The sequence below is a fragment of the Pleurodeles waltl genome, unplaced genomic scaffold (assembly GCF_031143425.1).
Source record: "Pleurodeles waltl isolate 20211129_DDA unplaced genomic scaffold, aPleWal1.hap1.20221129 scaffold_127, whole genome shotgun sequence".
Classification (NCBI taxonomy): Eukaryota; Metazoa; Chordata; class Amphibia; order Caudata; family Salamandridae; genus Pleurodeles; species Pleurodeles waltl.
Window position 1 is genome coordinate 229,471 of NW_027149833.1, and position 20,023 is coordinate 249,493.

General features: G+C 49.0%; 2 non-coding genes and 1 pseudogene across 2 annotated transcripts; 1 reads left to right on the forward strand and 2 right to left on the reverse strand.

Annotated features, from left to right (window-relative positions):
• The window catches only part of LOC138273938 (neuronal acetylcholine receptor subunit alpha-7-like), a 29,261-nt pseudogene that overhangs the window by 7,482 nt on the left and 1,756 nt on the right, over positions 1-20,023 (forward strand).
• LOC138273959 (small Cajal body-specific RNA 4) lies at positions 1,955-2,081 on the reverse strand. The gene has a single exon (XR_011200330.1). It is a non-coding gene; the product is annotated as a small Cajal body-specific RNA 4 (non-coding RNA).
• Positions 5,044-5,170, reverse strand: LOC138273953 (small Cajal body-specific RNA 4). Its single transcript, XR_011200324.1, has one exon. It is a non-coding gene; the product is annotated as a small Cajal body-specific RNA 4 (non-coding RNA).

Here is a 20,023-nt window from a genome sequence, read left to right on the forward strand (position 1 = left end):
GTTTCTTGAACAGGGCTGCTGTTCTCGGGAGCTTCTTGGTCCTTTAGATGCAGGGCAGTCCTCTGAGACTTCAGGGTCGCTGGTCCCTGTTGGATGCGTCGCTGGAGCAGGTTTTCGAAGTTGGAGACAGGCCGGTAGGGCTCGGGCCAAAGCAGTAGTCGTCTTCCTCCTTCTCTGCAGGATTTAGGTCAGCAGTCCTTCTTCTTTCTTCAGGTTGCAGGAATCTGATTTCCTGGGATCTGGAGAGCCCCTAAATACTGAATTTAGGGGTGTGTTTAGGTCTGGGAGGGCAGTAGCCAATGCCTACTGTCCTTGAGGGTGGCTACACCCTCTTTGTGCCTCCTACCTGTGGGGAGAGGGGCACATCCCTAATCCTATTGGGAGAATCCTCCTAACTCAAGATGGAGGATTTCTAAAGGCAGGGGTGAGCCTCAGCTCAGGACACCTTAAGGGCTGTCCTGACTGGTGGGAGCTGACTCCTTGTTTTTCTCATTATTTCCTCCAGCCTTGCCGCCAAAAGTGGGGGCAGTGGCCGGAGGGGCAGGCATCTCCACTAGCTGGGATGCCCTGGGGCGCTGTAACAAAAGAGGTGCGCCTTTGTGGCTCACCGCCAGGTGTTACAGCTCCTGCAGGGGGAGCTGAGAAGCACCTCCACTCAGTACAGGCTTTATTCCTGGCCACATAGTGACAAAGGCACTCTCCCCATGTGGCCAGCAACATGTCTGGTGTGTGGCAGGCTGGCAGGAACTGGTCAGCCTACACTAGAAGTCGGGCATGTATTCAGGGGGCATCTCTAAGATGTCCTCTGGGTGTATTTTACAATAGATTGTACACTGGCATCATTGTGTATTTATTGTGCTGAGAAGTTTAATACTAAACTTCACAGTTTTCAGTATAGCCATTATGGAACTGTGGAGTTCGTTTTTGACAAACTCCCAGACCATATACTCTTATGGGTACCCTGCACTGTAGGGGCATAGTGCTCATGCACATATGCCCTCACCTGTGGTATAGTGCACCCTGCCTTAGGGCTGTAAGTCCTACTAGAGGGGTGACTTACCTATGCCACAGGCAGTGTGAGGTTGGCATGGCACTCTGAGGGGAGTGCCATGTCGACTTAGTCATTTTCTCCCCACCAGCACATACAAGTTGTGAAGCAGTGTGCATGTGCTGAGTGAGGGGTCTCTAGGGTGGCATAAGGCATGCTGCAGCCCTTAGAGACCTTCCCTGGCAACAGGGCCCTTGGTACCAGGGGTACCAGTTACAAGGGACTTACCTGAGTGCCAGTATTGTGCCAATTGTGAAGACAAATGTACAGTTTTGGGAAAGAACACTAGTCCTGGGGCCTGGTTAGCAGGGTCCCAGCACAGTTTCAAATCATAACTTAGCATGAGCAAAGGCAAAAGATTAGGGGGTAACCATTCCAAGGAGGCATTTCCTTACAGACAGCCAAAAAACAGCCAAATGGCGCCAAATGACAGCCAAAACACTCCAAAAAACTGCCAAAAGACTTCTGACCTGGTCTGGAAGTTCACAAGCTAGGATACCCGATGAAGCGTCAAATGAGCCTTGCTCCTCTAATTGGAAATATTAGTATAATGTGGCCTGACTCTGTGGTATCCATACCTGGCATGTGACATTTACAGTTTTGGTAATATCGGTCCTATTAGCAAGCTGCCAAAAAAGACTTTCACTTAACAGATGGACTTCTTTCACCTGATGTACCCACAGAAAGGATACAATAAGACATATTGGCGTGGGTGCTATAACATCGCCCATACTAGACGTCACTCCAACGGTGCCCACAGGAAATGTAGAACACTGTCGGAAGCTAGATTACTATCCCTCGCCCCAGTGATCGCACTGAAAGAATTCTCCCACTGTTCAAAGCCAACACAGCCATGATGCATACTGCCACTAGAGCGCAACAACAATGAGCAAATGAGAACAGGGCAAATGTAGGAAGTAGTAACACGTCACTAGCTCTTCTTGAAACTGACAGTTCTCTACTTCCCTTTACTCTAGGGGGATAGTATCAGCAGAGCCTTACTTCATAGGCCTAACCTTCTTAATCCCCCATTAACAAAAACATTGGCTGTAGCTTCAGGGAGGATTTGGTACAGAATCTGACAAAATACAAATTCATAATTCCGAATGATTTTACTCAGGAGGATTCGGAAACCTGAAAGTCAACTGTCCTCATGAGGATAAAAATACACAAAATAACATATGGAAATAATTTATACATTTTCCGAACGCTATCGCAGAAAACTTACTGAATATCATATCACTTTACCTCACAGTTACCATTGATCACACCTGCCAATTAGTAGCTCAGATATCCCAATGTTAATATGCTTGATCATGTGTTCCCATTAGTAGTGACTATGACTGAGCGCAGCATCTAACCATTCAGCAAGTTACAAGTCGCAGGGTTCTTTACGTAATGCACTATGAACTGATCGTCCATGTGCCTGGAAGTGTGTCCCGCTCCCCACTCTGGTGCATCAAAGCTTGTCATATGGAACAAATCAAAGACGTGCTTCCGGGCACAAATTAAGTAAAAACCCTTAATATGTTAAACCTTGTAAATGCCTATGTAGCCATGGATTAATCCCCATTACTTGACTCAGTTATTAAACTGCACCCAAGAAGACCACAGAATTCGGTAACTGAGCACAGAGTATTACAAACTGAGAATTTTACTATTAGGTGAAAAACAGTAACTAGATTGTGCCACAGCAGCGCCAGAAGACGACAGGAAGAGAAATTAACCTTAACACTGGATAGAGCTGCTGAGATGAACGACCTAGAACAGATTGACAAACCATTTATTCAGTTGTCCCTTTTAGTTATTTTGGACCGTGAGGGCAGACGGGGCCGTTGAGGATCAAGAAAGTCGGCTTGATCAAATCAGAAATCCTCATGAGACAGTACAATATTTAGGCTGCCCTGAATTAATCCTTGCAAAAAGTTAAGGTGCAAGAAAGAGTCCTTTCCAACCAATTTCTGACAGGACGCTGTGTGTTATGAAATAGTTTGGCTCCAGAGAGGGTAAGGATCTTTAACTTAAAGGTAACAGAGCAGGGCTAATTTTGTCTTTGGATCATGCTACTGTTTTACACCTGAATGCTAACTCGCATATGCGCACATTGGTGAAGACTAGTCTCCCACCTATGCCCCCCGCGCCGAAAGAGCGCCGAATGGCCGCCAGAATAGCGCCGAGAGAGCGCCAAATGGCCGCCAGAATAGCGCCGAGAGAGCGCCAAATGGCCGCCAGAATAGCGCCGAGAGAGCGCCAAATGGCCGCCGAGAGAGCGCCAAATGGCCGCCGAGAGAGCGCCAAATGGCCGCCGAAAGAGCGCCAAATGGCCGCCGAAAGAGCGCCAAATGGCCGCCGAAAGAGCGCCAAATGGCCGCCGAAAGAGCGCCAGAATAGCGCCAGAATAGCGCCAGAATAGCGCCAGAATAGCGCCAGAATAGCGCCAGAATAGCGCCGAAAGACCACCGACAGAGAGCGCCAGGAGAGCGCCGATAGAGGGCCAGGAGAGCGCCGATAGAGGGCCAGGAGAGCGCCGAACGGCCGCCAAAAGAGCGCCACATGACCGCCAAAAGAGCGCCGAAATACACATGACCGGCAAAATACCGCCCAAAAAAACGCCATAAAACCGCCAACAGACTTCTGGCTTGGTCTGGAAGTTCACAAGCTAGGATACCCCATAAAGTGTCAAATGAGCCTTGCTCCTCTAATTGGAAATATTAGTATACTGTGGCCTGGCTCTGTGGTATGCACACCTGGCATGTGACAGCCTCCTGTACCCATATATAAATTTACTTAGAACCATGCTGGCCTCTCAACCCTTTCAAAGGCTTTTTTGGCCTGCAACATGGGAAGATGCACAGGGTGAAAGCACAGAACTGCACTGGACTAGATTACTCAGACTCTTAAACAGGCTTGGTGTTGAACATTAATCTTATCCTAGGGGCTCAATACACAATATGCAATGCAAGAGAGCGAGCTCCACAAAAGAAAACTATGATGCAGACCGGCTCACAGTTCAACATTCAAAGCCCGTATTCTGTAGGAATTATGCTCACCGTGACGTCCAGATGAGGCCCTGGAACCATTTCTCTCTGGGAGTTCGGTTTTTATGCCCATAAGAGGTGGAATCGACCAAGACATCACGTTCCTGTCAGCAAAAACAAAAATGTTACTGAAAAAAGCGATACCCATGATTTCAAGAAGCAAAAATATTATTTTCTGGTACACCCACAGCCTACTGGAAGCCTAGTCCTCCTCCTGAATTTTACACAGAAGTTTAGCCCTTCAAGGACATAGAGATGTATGTGGAAGGGCAGAGGGAAAACAAAAAAGTCCAAAAAATAAACCACCACACAAAGCACCATCTTCACCCCTTGACCTTTCATCACCAAGTACTGCCTGTAACTATCTTTCTCTACAGTTAAATCTAGGCTTGCCAGGTTACCGATTGATCTTCCACTTCACAGATTTAATGAAAAGTATGCATTTTGGTGCAAGTTGGATCTGTACAGAAAGTTTGTCTGTGGTCGGTAACACCAAAACTGTGAGCATCAAGAGCTACTGAAATAGTGTGGGGTCCTGCTTTCTAATGTGGGCAGAATATTGCTTACACTTGAAAGCATTCAACTTTGTGTCCATGTTGTATTAAGGTGTCTTTGAGAGGGCAATTTTTTTTTTTTTTTTTTTTTTACAGTTTTGGTAATATCGGTCCTATTAGCAAGCTGCAAAAAAGACTTTCACGTAACAGATGGACTTCTTTTACCTGATGTACCCCCAGAAAGGATACAATAAGACATATTGGCGTGGGTGCTATAACATCGCCCATACTAGACGTCACTCCAACGGTGCCCACAGGAAATGTAGAACACTGTCGGAAGCTAGATTACTATCCCTCGCCCCAGTGATCGCACTGAAAGAATTCTCCCACTGTTCAAAGCCAACACAGCCATGATGCATACTGCCACTAGAGCGCAACAACAATGAGCAAATGAGAACAGGGCAAATGTAGGAAGTAGTAACACGTCACTAGCTCTTCTTGAAACTGACAGTTCTCTACTTCCCTTTACTCTAGGGGGATAGTATCAGCAGAGCCTTACTTCATAGGCCCAACCTTCTTAATCCTCCATTAACAAAAACATTGGCTGTAGCTTTAGGGAGGATTTGGTACAGAATTTGACAAAATACAAATTTATAATTCCGAATGATTTTACTCAGGAGGATTCGGAAACCTGAAAGCCAACTGTCCTCATAAGGATAAAAATACACAAAATAAGATATGGAAATAGTTTATTAATTATCGAACGCTATCTCAGAAAACATACTGAATATCATATCAATTTACCTCACAGTTACCATTGATCACATCTGCCAATTAGTAGCTCAGATATCCCAATGTTAATATGCTTGATCATGTGTTCCCATTAGTAGTGACTATGACTCAGCGCAGCATCTAACCATTCAGCAAGTTACAAGTCGCAGGGTTCTTTACGTAATGCACCATGAACTGATCGTCCATGTGCCTGGAAGTGTGTCCCGCTCCCCACTCTGGTGCATCAAAGCTTGTCATATGGAACAAATCAAAGACGTGCTTCCGGGCACAAATTAAGTAAAAACCCTAAATATGTTAAACCTTGTAAATGCCTATGTAGCCATGGATTAATCCCCATTACGTGCATCAGTTATTAAACTGCACCCAAGAAGATCATAGAATTCGGTAACTGAGCACAGAGTATTACAAACTGAGAATTTTACTATTAGGTGAAAAACAGTAACTAGATTGTGCCACAGCAGCGCCAGAAGACGACAGGAAGAGAAATTAACCTTAACACTGGATAGAGCCGCTGAGATGAACGACCTAGAACAGATTGACAAACTATTTATTCAGTTGTCCCTTTTAGTTATTTTGGCCCGTGAGGGAAGACGGGGCGCGTTGAGGATCAAGAAAGTCGGCTTGATCAAATCAGAAATCCTCATGAGGCAGTACAATATTTAGGCTGCACTGAATTAATCCTTGCAAAAAGTTAAGGTGCAAGATAGAGGTGGTCATTACAACCCTGGCGGACGGTGTTAAAGCGGCGGTAAGACCGCCAACAGGCCAGCGGTAAAAAGTTAGCAATTACGACTGTGGCAGAAACCACCAACAAAGACAGCCACTTTAACACTCTGTCCGCCACGGCGGTACAAACAAACATCTCGGTGGTCACCGCCAACAGACAGGCAGAGGACAATGTACCTGCCACACTATTATGACAGGCCAATCTGCCACCTTGTCCGGGGAGGATACACCGGGGATAAAAACACGGCGGAAACAGGAATCTCAAAGGGAAAACGCTCACCTCTAAACACTCCACGAGGAAGGAGGACACCATGGACCCGGACCTCCAAATTCTCCCTGCGATTGTCTTCCTGCTCCTGTACCAGGAGCAACAACGCCGGCGGCAAAGACCACGGTGAGTACTGCACCTATGACACAGGGGAGAGGGGAGGGAAAAAACAGGGACACACACACACGCAACACCACCACCCACGACAACACACACACTAATACATATTTATACATTATATTAACACCCCCCAACCCCCACCCCCCCCCGGAAGAATGCAAAGACAAAAGGAAATGAGTGTAACCATTGTAATATATCAAAAATCAGTAAGCAAAAATCGACATTATTATTATACACTATTAACAAAATATACACCAAGATTATTAGTCCAGATATTGCACCATTTATAGTCCGTGGATCACTGGGCCCACAATGCATGGGCGGGGCCCACACACGATACCAGATCAAAACAGAGAGAACACTGCAGGGGCATCAGATAGAAATACAACAGGCACCTCTGGGGGAAGGGAAAGGGTGGCACCTCAGCCGGATGAGTGCATGACGCCAGATCCACGAGGGGCCTCCATGCCCATTGATGTATCCTGGGAAGTGCAAAGCCACAGTCTCTCAAGTCTCTACAGTGGGTGGTTTGCCCACTGATCAATCCTGTGGAGTGCAAAGCCACAGTCTCAAGTCTCTACAGTGGGTGGTTTGCCCACTGTTGCATCCTGGGGAGTGCAAAGCCACAGTCTCACAAGTCTCTACAGTGGGTGGTTTTCCCACTGATCAATCCTGGGGAGTTCAAAGCCACAGTCTCTCAAGTCTATACAGTGGGTGGTTTGCGCACTGATCAATCCTGGGGAGTGCAAAGCCACAGTCTCTCAAGTCTCTACAGTGGGTGGTTTGCCCACTGCTGCATCCTGGGGAGTGCAAAGCCAAAGTCTCACAAGTCTCTACAGTGGGTGGTTTTCCCACTGCTGCATCCTGGGGAGTGCAAAGCCACAGTCTCTCAAGTCTCTACAGTGGGTGGTTTGCCCACTGATCAATCCTGGGGAGTGCAAAGCCACAGTCTCTCAAGTGGATAACATTCTCCACTGGTGTCTGGAGGGGGCTTTGTGCCCAGAGTGTTTCATCCTGTGAAGAACAGACAGAGTGGATGCATGTCTACACTGGTTCTGGAGGGGGACTGGTGCCCAGAGTGCTTCATTCTGTGAAGGAGAGACAGAGTGGATGCATGTCTACACTGGTTCTGGAGGGTGATTGGTGCCCAGGGTGCTTCATCCTGTGAAGGAAAGACAGAGTGGATGCATGTCTCCACTGGTTCTGGAGGGGGACTGGTGCCCAGAGTGCATCACTCACCCTGTGACGGTCCCTGTTGCGTCAGTGCCCCTGCCGCTCATGGCTAGCGGTGCTTGAGTTGGCGGTCCTTGCCCTGTGCAGCGGTGCTTGAGTTGGCGGTCCTTGCCCTGTTCAGCGGTGCTTGCCCTGTGCAGCGGTGCTTGAGTTGGCGGTCCTTGCCCTTTTCAGCAGTGCTTGAGTTGGCGTTCCTTGCCCTGTTCAGCGGTGCTTGCCCTGTGCAGCGGTGCTTGAGTTGGTGGTCCTTGCCCTGTTCAACGGTGCTTGCCCTGTTCAGCCGTTCTTGAATTGGCGGTCCTTGCCCTGTTCAGCGGTGCTTGAGTTGGCGGTCCTTGCACTGTTCAGCGGTGCTTGCCCTGTGCAGCGGTGCTTGAGTTGGCGGTCCTTCATTGCCCAGCTGGGCTGGGGCTGGCTCTCCTTCATTGGTCAGCTGGGCTGTGGCTGGCGGGGCTCTCCTGGGCAGGTGGGCTGTGGCTGGCGGGGCCCTCCTGGGCAGGTGGGCTGTGGCTGGCGGGGCCCTACTAGGCAGGTGGGCTGTGGCTGGCGGGGCCCTCCTGGGCAGCGACGATGGGGCTGGCGGTGGCCTCCTGGGCAGCGACGATGGGGCTGGCGGGCTTCTCCGCCGTGCTGCTCGTCCCAGACTTGCCGGGTTTCTTCTGGCCCTTCCCCACCTTGGGAGGAGTCACAGCTGAGTCCACACTCCCACCGGGACCCCTGGGAGCGGCTTGGGTGGCTGGAGTCTTCCCCCTCTCCCGCCGGGCACTGGCCAACGTCTGGTGCTTCACAGGGGGGGACTGGCTGTGCTGTGGCTCTGTGACACACTGGCTGTCCTGGTGACCGGTGCACTCCACATACCTGTGACAACAGGCACCACTGGTCCCGGAGATTTTGTGGCTGAGATGCTAGTTCGGGACCTAGGAGTTGGATGGGGGGGGGTGGGGAGATAGGTTAATCGTGGACAGGAAAAGTTGTTTGGACACACTGGGACGGGTAGCTGGAGGGGGTTTGGGAGTGGAGGAAGAGGTGGTGGTTGTAGGAGGTGTACGTTTTGTGGTTTTGGGTGCAGGTACATGCGCTGAAGGCTGTGGTGAGGTGGATGTATGTTGGGTGGGTGTGTGCCTGCGTTTGTGTATCTTCGGACGGGGCGTCACAGACACACTGGGAGAGGACACAGGGGACGTGGGAATGGTAGTGGGGGTGGTGACTGCACGTGAGCGGGGTGTGCTGGTGCGGGACGTAGTGGCTGTAAAGGTAGTGCATGCAGGTGTGGGTGTAGACGAGACTGGGAGGGAGGAGGGAGACGACGAGGAGGGGGACACAGTGGAGGCAGTGGATGTTGGTGTGTCTGTATGTGTGTGATGCTTGCATGAGTGCCTGTGGGATGTGTGGTGCTTATGTTTGCCTGAGCTTCCCTTGTGTGGTGAGGTGTGTGCAGGCTGGTCTGATGGTGTGCTTGGGATAGGCAGAGGTAGAGGGGATTGGGTCTGGGTGGAGGAAGTTGGAGGGGGGAGGCCAGACACAGGGACAATGGCTGCTATCAGTGCTGAGGCCAGAGTTTGAAAGGATCGGTGAAGGGCCGCCTGACCAGAATGAATGCCCTCGAGGAATGCATTAGTTTGTTGCAACTCCCGTTCTACACCCTGGATGGCATTCACAATAGTAGAGTGCCCAACAGTGAGTGACCTGAGGAGGTCAATGGCCTCCTCACTGAGGGCAGCAGGGGTGACTGGGGCAGGAGCTGAGGTGCCTGGGGCGAAAGTGATGCCCACCCTCCTGGGTGAGCTGGCACGGGGTGAAGGCTGAGGGGCTGCTGGGAGGGCGGTGCTGGTGGCTGTACCTGTAGAAGTGGGGGGCACAGATGTTGCCCCCACCACAAGGGAGCTCCTGTCCCCACTGTGGTGCTCCCCTTGCCCTCCGTCCCACTGGAGTATTCAGAGTCCGTAGTGTGGCCCTCCATGGCCATGTGGGATGCAGCTCCCTCGTGCTCCGGTGCCACTGCTCCTCCGCCTGATGATGCTAATGCACACAAGAACAGGGAGACCACAAAAAAGGGGGGTGGAAACAGAAGAAAGACATGTTGAGTGCATGGATTACTGCTACCGTTGGCGGACAAGACAGACACAATTGCGCTGTTGGGCTCTACAGTGCAATTCCTGGGAAATGGCCTACAAGGCTATGGAAGACATCTGTACACATAGATGACACAGGTGCATGAATAGCTGTACTTGGCACTCTACAGAGGTGGGGTGGGGGGCCACAGGGCCATGCCTTACGGAGGGGCCTAGCCTACGGTACTCGCCCTGGCCTAGGGAAACTCACAGCCCTCCTCCCCCACTCAGACACCTCCACTGCGCGCAGTCAGCTGAATGAGAGTGTACTCACCGGCTTGTGTCTGCTGTGGTGCCCTCAAGCGCCATCCAACTCCGGGTAGGCCACCACCAGGATCCTGAACATCAGGGGGGTCATGGTTCGACGGGCACCCCTCCCACGTTGGGAGGCCATCCCCAGCTGAGCCTCCGCCGTCTTCTTGCTCCAGCGGCGAATGTCCTCCCATCTCTTCCGGCAGTGGGTGCTCCGTATGTGGTGGAACCCCAGGGTCCGGACGTCCTTGGCGATGGCACGCCAAATATCCTTCTTCTGGTGGGCGCTGACCTACATGAAATGTACAGGGTACGAAGAGAAGTCATTACCAACTGCGCCGTCAAAGTGAGTGGGTCCCATCCCTACCCTTGCCATGTGGCACATGCACCCACCGTCTTTCATGCACGCATAACTCTGCCCCCTTCATTCTTACAACCAGCCCTCTCCACACAGGCATAGCCCATACAACATGCTCCCTGTGAACTTACCTGTTGGTCTGGAGGACCGTAGAGCAGCGTGTACTGGGGGAGGACCCCATCGACAAGCTTCTCCAACTCCTCCGATGTGAAGGCAGGGGCCCTTTCCCCAGATGCACGAGCCATTGTCTCTTCCAGACCGAGGTCACAGCAGCACTTGCAGTGTAGGTCCTCTCCTGTTGAAGATCAGGTATCGTGTGATTCAACAGCTAGAAAATGGCGGTCACGTCCGCGGCAGTCATGTCCACGGCGGTGCGTACCATCACCGCCGGCGTACATCCTCATTGGCTCCTGGGACCCATAGGGTCCAATGTTAACCAATGCAGCATTGCGCTGCGGTCTTCGACCGCCTACCGCGACGGTGTACAACGCCAGCGCAGTTACCTCACATCCCATTGTCCCACTTTACAGGTCAGACAGCCGCCATTTCAGGGGCCCACATGGCCTAATTACCAACTGCGTCACACATACCTAGGCTTAGTCTCAACACACATACAGGCCACATTTTGTGTGTGAATGGTGTTCTGTGTAGACTGTGGGTACATACCTCTGAGTTGTTTAACTCTGTGCTCGCTGTTGTCCTTCATAGGCACCGTCCGCTGGGACATGTGAGGAGATGGCGGAATCCTCCGGTGTACCGACCGCTGGTGGACCTGTCGACAATGGAGGGAAGGAATTTGATTATCACCTACAGGTTTGACCGTGCCACAATCCAGGAACTGTGTACCCAGTTGGAGCCAGACCTGATGTCAGCAATCCGCCATCCAACAGGAATCCCCCCTCAAGTGCAGGTGCTATCAGTGATCCATTTCCTTGCTAGTGGGTCTTTTCAAAACAACTGTGGCCATGGCATCAGGGATGTCCCAGCCTATGTTTTCCAACGTATTGTCCAGAGTGTTGTCTGCCCTGCTGAAACACATGCGGAGCTACATCGTTTTCCCTCAGGTGGAGGATTTGCCTACAGTGAAAGGTGACTTCTATGCCCTCGGACATATCCCCAACATCATAGGTGCCATTGATGGGACCCATGTGGCTTTGGTACCCCCCCACAGGAGTGAACAGGTGTACAGGAACCGGAAGAGTTATCATTCGATGAATGTACAGATGGTATGTTTGGCAGACCAGTACATCTCCCATGTGAATGCCATGTTCCCTGGCTCAGTGCATGACGCCTACATCCTGCGGAATAGCAGCATCCCTTATGTGATGGGTCAACTCCAGAGGCACCGTGTGTGGCTATTAGGTGAGCACCTGGAAGCAAGTCAGTGGGAATGGTTGGCTGGGTCTGGGGATATCCCTACAGGTTAGTGTGTGTCTAACAGTTGTCCCTCGCCATTTGCAGGTGACTCTGGTTACCCCAACCTGTCATGGCTACTGGCCCCAGTGAGGAATCCCAGGACAAGGGCAGAGGAACACTACAATGAGGCCCATGGGCAAACTCGGAGGATTATAGAGCAGATCTTCGGCCTCCTGAAGGCCAGGTTCAGGTGCCTCCATATGACAGGTGGATCCCTATTCTACTCACCAAAGAAGGTGTGCCAGATCTTCGTGGCCTGCTGTATGCTTCACAACTTAGCTTTGCGACGACCGGTGCCTTTTCTGCAGGAGGATGGTCCAGATGGAGATTTTGTGGCAGCTGTGGGGCCTGTGGACAGTGAAGACGAGGAAGCAGAAGAAGAGGACATCGACAACAGGAAAACGGTGATCCTGCAATACTTCCAGTGAGACACAGGTAAGAATACAAACCTGCCTACTACATGTACTTTAACACTACTACCTCTCTACTGTCTGTCCTTTTCACCCAGTGTATGGTCACTGAGTTGTCACTTTCCCTCATGATTTCACAGATGTGGGTCCCACTGTGTGACATCTGCTTTGTTTCCTCATGGACTAGAGCTGTGTGACATAGGTATGTTGACATTACAATTGAAAGAGCGTTTTGACACTGTAAGGTAATGCCTCCTTGGCATGGTTACCCCCTGACTTTTTGCCTTTCCTGATGCCAAGTCTTTAGTTGGTCTTTACTGTACTTCAGCAAACACAATTATCAGTCAGTATACAGGTAAGATGAAGTCTTTATTGAGAAACTCTGAACTACAGCCTAGCAACCCAACAAGAAAATGTTACCTAATCCCCTCAGATTTCAAAACACGCTCAACCTATACAGGTTTACCCCAAAAACACTGAACCCTAAGCCTCAAAACAATGTGCGGCCCCATCTTGTCTCCCTCATTTACTCAAGACCTTTTAGATTTGCATTCAACGTATATTTGTTAAGGTGGTGATGGCACAGTGGTTGAGAAGACAGCTTTAAGATTAAGAGTACGCTAGTAAATAGGATGAGAAATGCACTTGTATTTCCAATCAGCACCTTTTAAGTGCTCAATACCATTTCCTGGCACCCGTAACAGATGTAAAGGCATGTGCCACAACAAAATTCAGAGCCTAGCTCAAGACTTTCACCTTATTGTGGACAAATGCTACCAGTTTCAGAGTTAAAAACCGCAGCATGAATGCTGAATGTATGAGGATAAAATGGGTGGTGGGCAAATATAATTTCAGGAATGGTAAACATCTTTGACGACGTTTTCCTCCTATACAGGATTCCACAAGGGAGGACAAAAACTCTGGAGGAACACAAAAGCACAGTTTAATTCCCCAACATCCACATTGTGGGACATACTGTCAGCCTCTGAGGAAGAATTGGTAGGGACTTTAAGTGTAAGCGAAAGTGAAAATTATTTGAAGTGTGAATGGTAGATTATATACAGAATTGCAACACCCTACCATTGACTTGTTCACAAAGCTTGAACGTTACAGCTTCCAAGAAGCAGGGACAATTACTGGAGCAACAGTGCTTTTTAGGACATCACTTAAGCAAAGTAGGTCGCATCTTTCAGAAGGGCCAAGGTGAGCATATAAGTCCCATGGAAAAAGGTATTTTAACAGGAATAAAAATATGAATAAGCCACACCGAAAGTTCTAAGAATCACCAAGTATACTGGTAAATCATCAGGTCTTTGGTCATTAAGAAACAAAAAAAAAACACATTGTACAGGCCTGAAGTCGTGGACCTGGAGGCAAATGAGAAACAAACATTTGACATGGGGAAAGAGACTGAGAAAGAAGAGAACTGTTAAGTGTGGGATATGTTAGAACGATTGGGTAAGTTCAATCTTTGTCACTGCAATCATGTTCTGGCCTAGTTGTCAATAAATAAAATACAAAAAAACAACTACTGGAGAAAGGGTCCCATAAAATATAAGTAATAAGGGCACAATTCTTCTTTGCATGGTTTAAACGTTCTTACAAATAAGAATTTTATTAAGCAAGATACTGCAACGTGTGTGCTACTTCCATTTCACAGAGTCCAAAGTGTGGTACAGACGCGGACAATCAATATGGTATTTGCCAAAAACAATCACTGATGCGAAGACATGGCTGTAAAAGAAAACCGGAAGAACAGGTAGCCTTGACATATGCAGCAAGTAAATACATTAGTTTCCTGTAAATGGGGTACTGAAAATAAACAATGCAATCAACTGAAGGGGTAGGTGGTCACACCCAATAAACAGGGGGGAAGCAAACAAAGAAAAAAAAAAAATGGAGAAAAGATATGCCTCATTCCAGTGCCCTAGAAAATATCAGAGGTATCCAAACTTCACTCGGAAAGTTAGTGCCAGACTGGGAAGTAAAAAGGAAAGAAAGGCATTCAGCAATAGGCGATAGTATTCAGTTGGCCAAGGTTTAGACAGGGGGTAATTATCTGCTAAGTGCCACAGTAACAAGGTAAAGGTGGAAGGCTCTAGAGGTCTCTCACTCAATTGGACGCTCAAAAAAATGTTGGGCCAACAAGCTAAACAAAGGTGCGTCAGACTTGATAGAGTTAGTATGCCAAAGGCAAATGCAGGTTCAAAATTCGCTCGTAAAAAAAAAATAAAAAAAACACAGCCGATCAAGACAAATTACAATGTCCTTTCATTTTGGACATATACACAATAAAAACAGACATTACAGCACCCATTAACTGGCTCTTCATAACAGACTTTCATTAATGAAGGACACTTGAAAGTCAATGGCACATTATATGTGCTCGTTTCAGCTCCATATCCAATTTCTGTAATTGCGATTCAACTGGGAACAGTAGTTCCAAGACTAAAAAGAAATACGATGATGCATAAAATGTGTTAGCTGAACACAGTTCCTGCTCTCATGACACTCTGCAAGTTGTTTCTCCACACGCTGTTCAAATTCCAATCTACGCCTTCAAAATTGGACAAAAAAAAAAAAAAATAGGTGCCAACTCCATTGGGAGGATATCAAATAACCTCTAATGGAAACAAAAGAAATTACTGCACCTCACATTGTATGAAGGTTAAGAAATAGTTGTCCTTTAAGGTTTAAATCTAAGTGTTATTAAATAGTTCATGCTGCATTATTGCTACTGAGAGTTCGCTATGGACAGCCTGTTGCCAGTTGGGTCATGGTGCCATCCAGAAAGGCATCTGTTGCTGGGCACGCTGCTGCATGGTAGATGGAAATTGTCGACTAGAGTTCCAGCTCTGTCCAAATGTACTTGCTTTTTTGTGACTGCCCTGATCTTCTTCTTCATCTGATGAGTCTCCAGCATATGCCACCAATCCCACTACCTTTTCGGATGTCTTCATCTTCTTGCTTGGGAACTCTGGGAACACACAAAAAAAAACAACAAAAAAAACACCCCCAACCCAAACAAGGACAAAATGGTCGATTTAGTTAAAAGAAAATTGTTAATAGTAAAATTGTTAGTTGGACACCGTTTCACGATCCCACAGGATCAATGGCAGCCCCCAGGTTGGAAGTCGCATGAAACAGCATCAGCATCCGCAAACAGATTCATCAGGCACATGTAAGAGAACAGAGAAAGAAGAGAAGAAAAAAACAAACAAAAAAACAACACAGAACAACAAAAGAGAACAATTAGGTGTGTGGAAAAATATCAGTCACCTTTTAGGCTTTTTTTTTTGTAGATGACAAACTAGGACGAAGAAGCTTGCAAGAGCAGAAGGTGAAAAGTGTAGTGTACAGTGTTGATATCACTGGCTTCAGGGAATGGAACATCACATCCCCAACTGTATTATATTTAGGCTTTATGAGTTTAGGCAAGTGTATTTGTCATTAACTCTTGTGAACAGAAGAAATGTTACCGTCCCTATAAACATCTGTTTGTTGCACGTAGTGCTGTAGAATCACGGGCTCTACATACACCCACCATCTAATTATAGCTCGGACTGTGGCTGCTTGTTTTTTGTTTGAAGTCTTTAGAGTCAAGAGGTACCATACGATCCCTTCTTTAATTGGTAGTAAATGTGGGCACTGACGCCACTGTTGTACAAGCTACTTACCTTTGGTAACGATATATCTGGTAGAGACATATTCTAGTTGCAGATTCCTTACCTTCGAATTTCCCCAGGTGTCAGTCTGGATCTGGATATTTTTTCTTTCAGCAGTACCTCTGTGCGCCGTCAGGGGGTTGCTTCTTAGTGTAGCACATTTTGATGCGTAAGAGCACCCATCTTGAAATGGTCTCTTCTGCACAAACTTCCCCTTCTTTGCACCCACATATGGTTGATCATCCACCCGGAAGTCTTTGCCTGGATCCAAAAAGAGCGTTGGAGTTCTACCTTGATCGTACCAGTGAAGTCTATCCTCTTCATGAGAGGGATGTGGGGGTGCAAAAGAGGTAGGCAAAGTGATGGACTGCCCGACATAGAAGGGTGTCACTACTTTAGGAACAAAAGGAGCCCTTGTGTGAAGTACCACTTTGTCAGGGTGTACTGCCAGGAAAGGTGGTCAGATGAAAGAGCTTGGAGCTCACTTACTCAAAAGGCAGAGGTGAAGGCAGCTAAGAACACAGTTTTGATGGTTAAGAGCTGTAAAGGGCAATTGTGAAGAGGCTCGAAAAGGGCACACATAAGGAATGTTAAGACTAGGTTCAGATCCCATTGGGACTTGATGACTGAGATAGGAGCAAAAAGATGTATGAGGCCTTTAATAAACCTCCCAACAATGGGAGATTTGAATAAAGAATGTTGATCTGGTAACGGGGATGTGGAAGTATGCGTCTTGAAAGTCCAACGCCGCCATCCAGTTTCCTGGGTCCAGGGCAGATATGACCTGAGCCAATGCCAACATTTTGGACTTCTCCTTTTAGAGGAAGAGGCTGAGGGACTGAAGATCTAGTATAGAACAAAGGCCCTTGTCCTTTCCCGGCACAGAAAGTAGCGGGAATTACAACCACGACTTACTTCTGGAAGAGGGACCCTCTCTATAGCTCCTTAGGCAAAAAGGCTTGGACTTCCTAACGGAAAAGTGCCATATGATCCTCCGATATGCAATTGTATGAAGGTGGCATGGCTGGAGATGTCTCGAAGGGGAGAGAGTAGCCCCTCTGGACGATCTGGAGGGCCCACCTGTCCAAAATAATGGATTGCCATTGGGGCAGGAGATGGCGAATCCTGCCACCAACTGGTTCCTGGTGTGCCTGCAGACTAGGAAGGTTTGGAGGCTGAGGAGGGGGCGGAAGTGAACTAGGTGACCCGCTGGCTCTCTGATCCCCGGGAACATGGGATCCCGTGTCCACGCAGGGGCAGTACAGCATGTGTGGGTCAATGACTGGGGGGAAAGAAAGCGGTTGGGTGCCCCTTCAGTAGCCACAAAAGGAAGACTGTCCAGTCTTTGATTCCCTATCCAGGGGTGCGGTAGGAAATGCGCCCGATGAAGCCTGGATGTCAAGGCTCTCAGGCGTGGGATGTTGAGTGAGGAATTTGGGGTCTGATGGTGCAGGTCTATGGCGGCTGGCAATCATCCTATTCACAGGAGCCCCTGTGCTTGGTCTTGACCAGGTACCCAAGAGGACGTCTGTCAGTGTTCGTTAAATGGGAGAAGAGGTTCGGAAGAGGAAGAACTAGGTTGAAGCACCCTGGTTAGGAGATTAGTCCTGACCTCCACAGAAGGAAGCTCGAGGTCCAAGACCTCAGCCGCCATTCTTACCAACATTGAGTAAGAGCTCCCCTCCTCCGTAGCCACAGATGGGAGACAGCATGCCAGCATCAGGGGAGGTGTCCACTGGTGTTACTCAATTCCTCTACCTAGTCCATGTTAGGGTCACGCTGGTATTCCAAAGAGTGCAGCAGCCCCTCTACAATCCCAGTGGGTGTCGATTGACGCCGTTCTGGATCGAGGTCGTCAGGTATAAGTATAGGATCGACATCGATTCTGGGCACAATCAGTGTCGGGAGCGTCAACGTCAGACCCAACGCTGGGGAAGGTTGCGCTGGTACAACTGGCATCTGGACGGATCCAGAAACTGATCCGGAGGGATCTTCCGGAGTCGGGGCCAAAGCCGATGACTTGGAACCCAAGGGGGCCCCTACTGACTCACCTGGGCCTAAGGGGGCCGAGGGTGGGTCAGACTGCCCAAAAATGAGGCGCATGGCCTCAGAATTCTTTTAGTTGGGCAGGGGTGACACCAGCTCCCAGGAAGTTGGGGAAATGCGGAGCAGACCCAGATGCAGGCTCCGATGACGGAGGCCTAGAGTGCTGAGCTCATCCCTAGTCCCATCATCCGAACGAAAGGGTGAAGTCGAGGGTGAACGTTTATCTTCTTCGACTTTTTCCTTGTGACCCAAAAGCTCAGAAGACTTTGAGGGCGAAGAGTGGTGTTGAGTCCACAGGCAGTCTCGAGACCTTCCTCTTGATCGAGACCAGGAGCAACGTGGAGCCGAGTGTTGGGCCACCAGCAGCTTTAGGGACTGCTCCCTAAAAGCTTTCGGATTCATGGCCCAACACTCTGAGCACGACTTCGGGTCATGGTAGCGCTCCAAACAATAGATACATGAGGTGCATATCCGTCACCAACATAGTTCGGTGACAGGAGTCGCAGGGTTTGAGGCTTGTCTTAAGTGACATTCCTTGACGCACCCCCAATCTTGTCACAGAAAGTTCAACAAAACAGTCGCTGGTAGTAAAAAATGACTGAGGTAGCTCTTTGCCCGGATCTGCGCGAAGGCTGGTGCGGAAAGAAAATAACTGACGTCAGCGCACCAGGGTGGCGCCTATATACGTCTGGGACGTCATCAAGGCGACCACGACGACACCCGCGGCACACAGGAGTTACTGCTCAAAGAATTATCTCCGGATCCAGGCTTACGCCTTGGGAAATTCAATGGTAAGGAACCTGCAACTAGAAGTCTCTATCAGTTAGATTATTTTCGCACAAAGGGTGAGAGAAAGTAGTTGGTGTGACAGTATGGCGACTATGTGTGTGCTGTAAATGAGGACAGGTGAAAAATGGTGAAAGCCTACCTCCGCTGGCTTCGAAGAAGGTAAGTTTTGCCTTTTGATCTACACTACATGCAACAAAGAGATGCTTATAGGGTTAAAAGACCCATTCGTAGCATGTTTGGTTGTAGATACACATGCCCTCCATCATGTGTAAAGCAGTACTCTCCTAAGCGACGGTTAGCCAGTGAAGGGTGCAGATGTCCAATTCTAGCTAGTAGGGAGAGCCTTGGTTAGATCCGTTTGCCTCCGCAGAGAATGCGCAATGTCAGCTATTTTGCGCGTTGGGGTTTCCAAGGCGGCACTCGCTCGGAGACGCTTTTCGTCTCCGAGTGGAACTCCGGTCTCCTCTACACCTTCCTGCCTATCCCTCTCCTGCCCAGAGTTCTCAAGAAGATCAAGAGCGACCGGGCCCAAGTTATCTTGCTGGCTCAGGACTGGGCTCGAAGACTGTGGTATCCCGAGCTACTGAGCATGTCCATCGATCCTCCTCTCAGACTGCCTCTTCGGACGGATCTTCTGTCGCAGCAGCAGGGGACAGTCCTTCACCCGGACCTTTCCAACCTCTGCCTTCATGCGTGGAGATTGAGCGGCAACAGTTGACGGCATTTGCCCTTCCACCCGAAGTCTGCAATGTTATCTTGGCAGCCAGGCGTCCTTCGACTAAAACTGTATACGCCTGTTGTTGGAATAAATTTGTGGCATGGTGCACCAACAAATCTGTTGACCCCCTATCTGCCCTTCTTTCAGAGGTTCTTCTGTTCATTCTTTCCTTACCCCAGCACGGCTCTGCATTGGGCACCCTTAAAGGGTATCTGTCTGCCATTTCCGCCTTTCTTAGGCTTCCTGATCAGCCCTCACTCTTTAAATCTCCTCTTGTGAGTAGGTTCTTAAAGGGGCTCACCCACTTATTTCCTCCCACTCCCTTCATCATACCTCAGTGGGATCTTAATCTTGTGCTTACTTTCTTGATGCGTACTCCCTTTGAGCCTATGCATAATTGTCCCTTACAGCTCCTCACATTCAAAACTGTCTTTCTCATCGCCATCACCTCTGCTCGCAGGGTGAGTGAGCTTCAGGCCCTTTCTTCAAAGCCTCCATACTTATCGTTCACCCCGACAAGGTGGTGTTACGCACTAGGG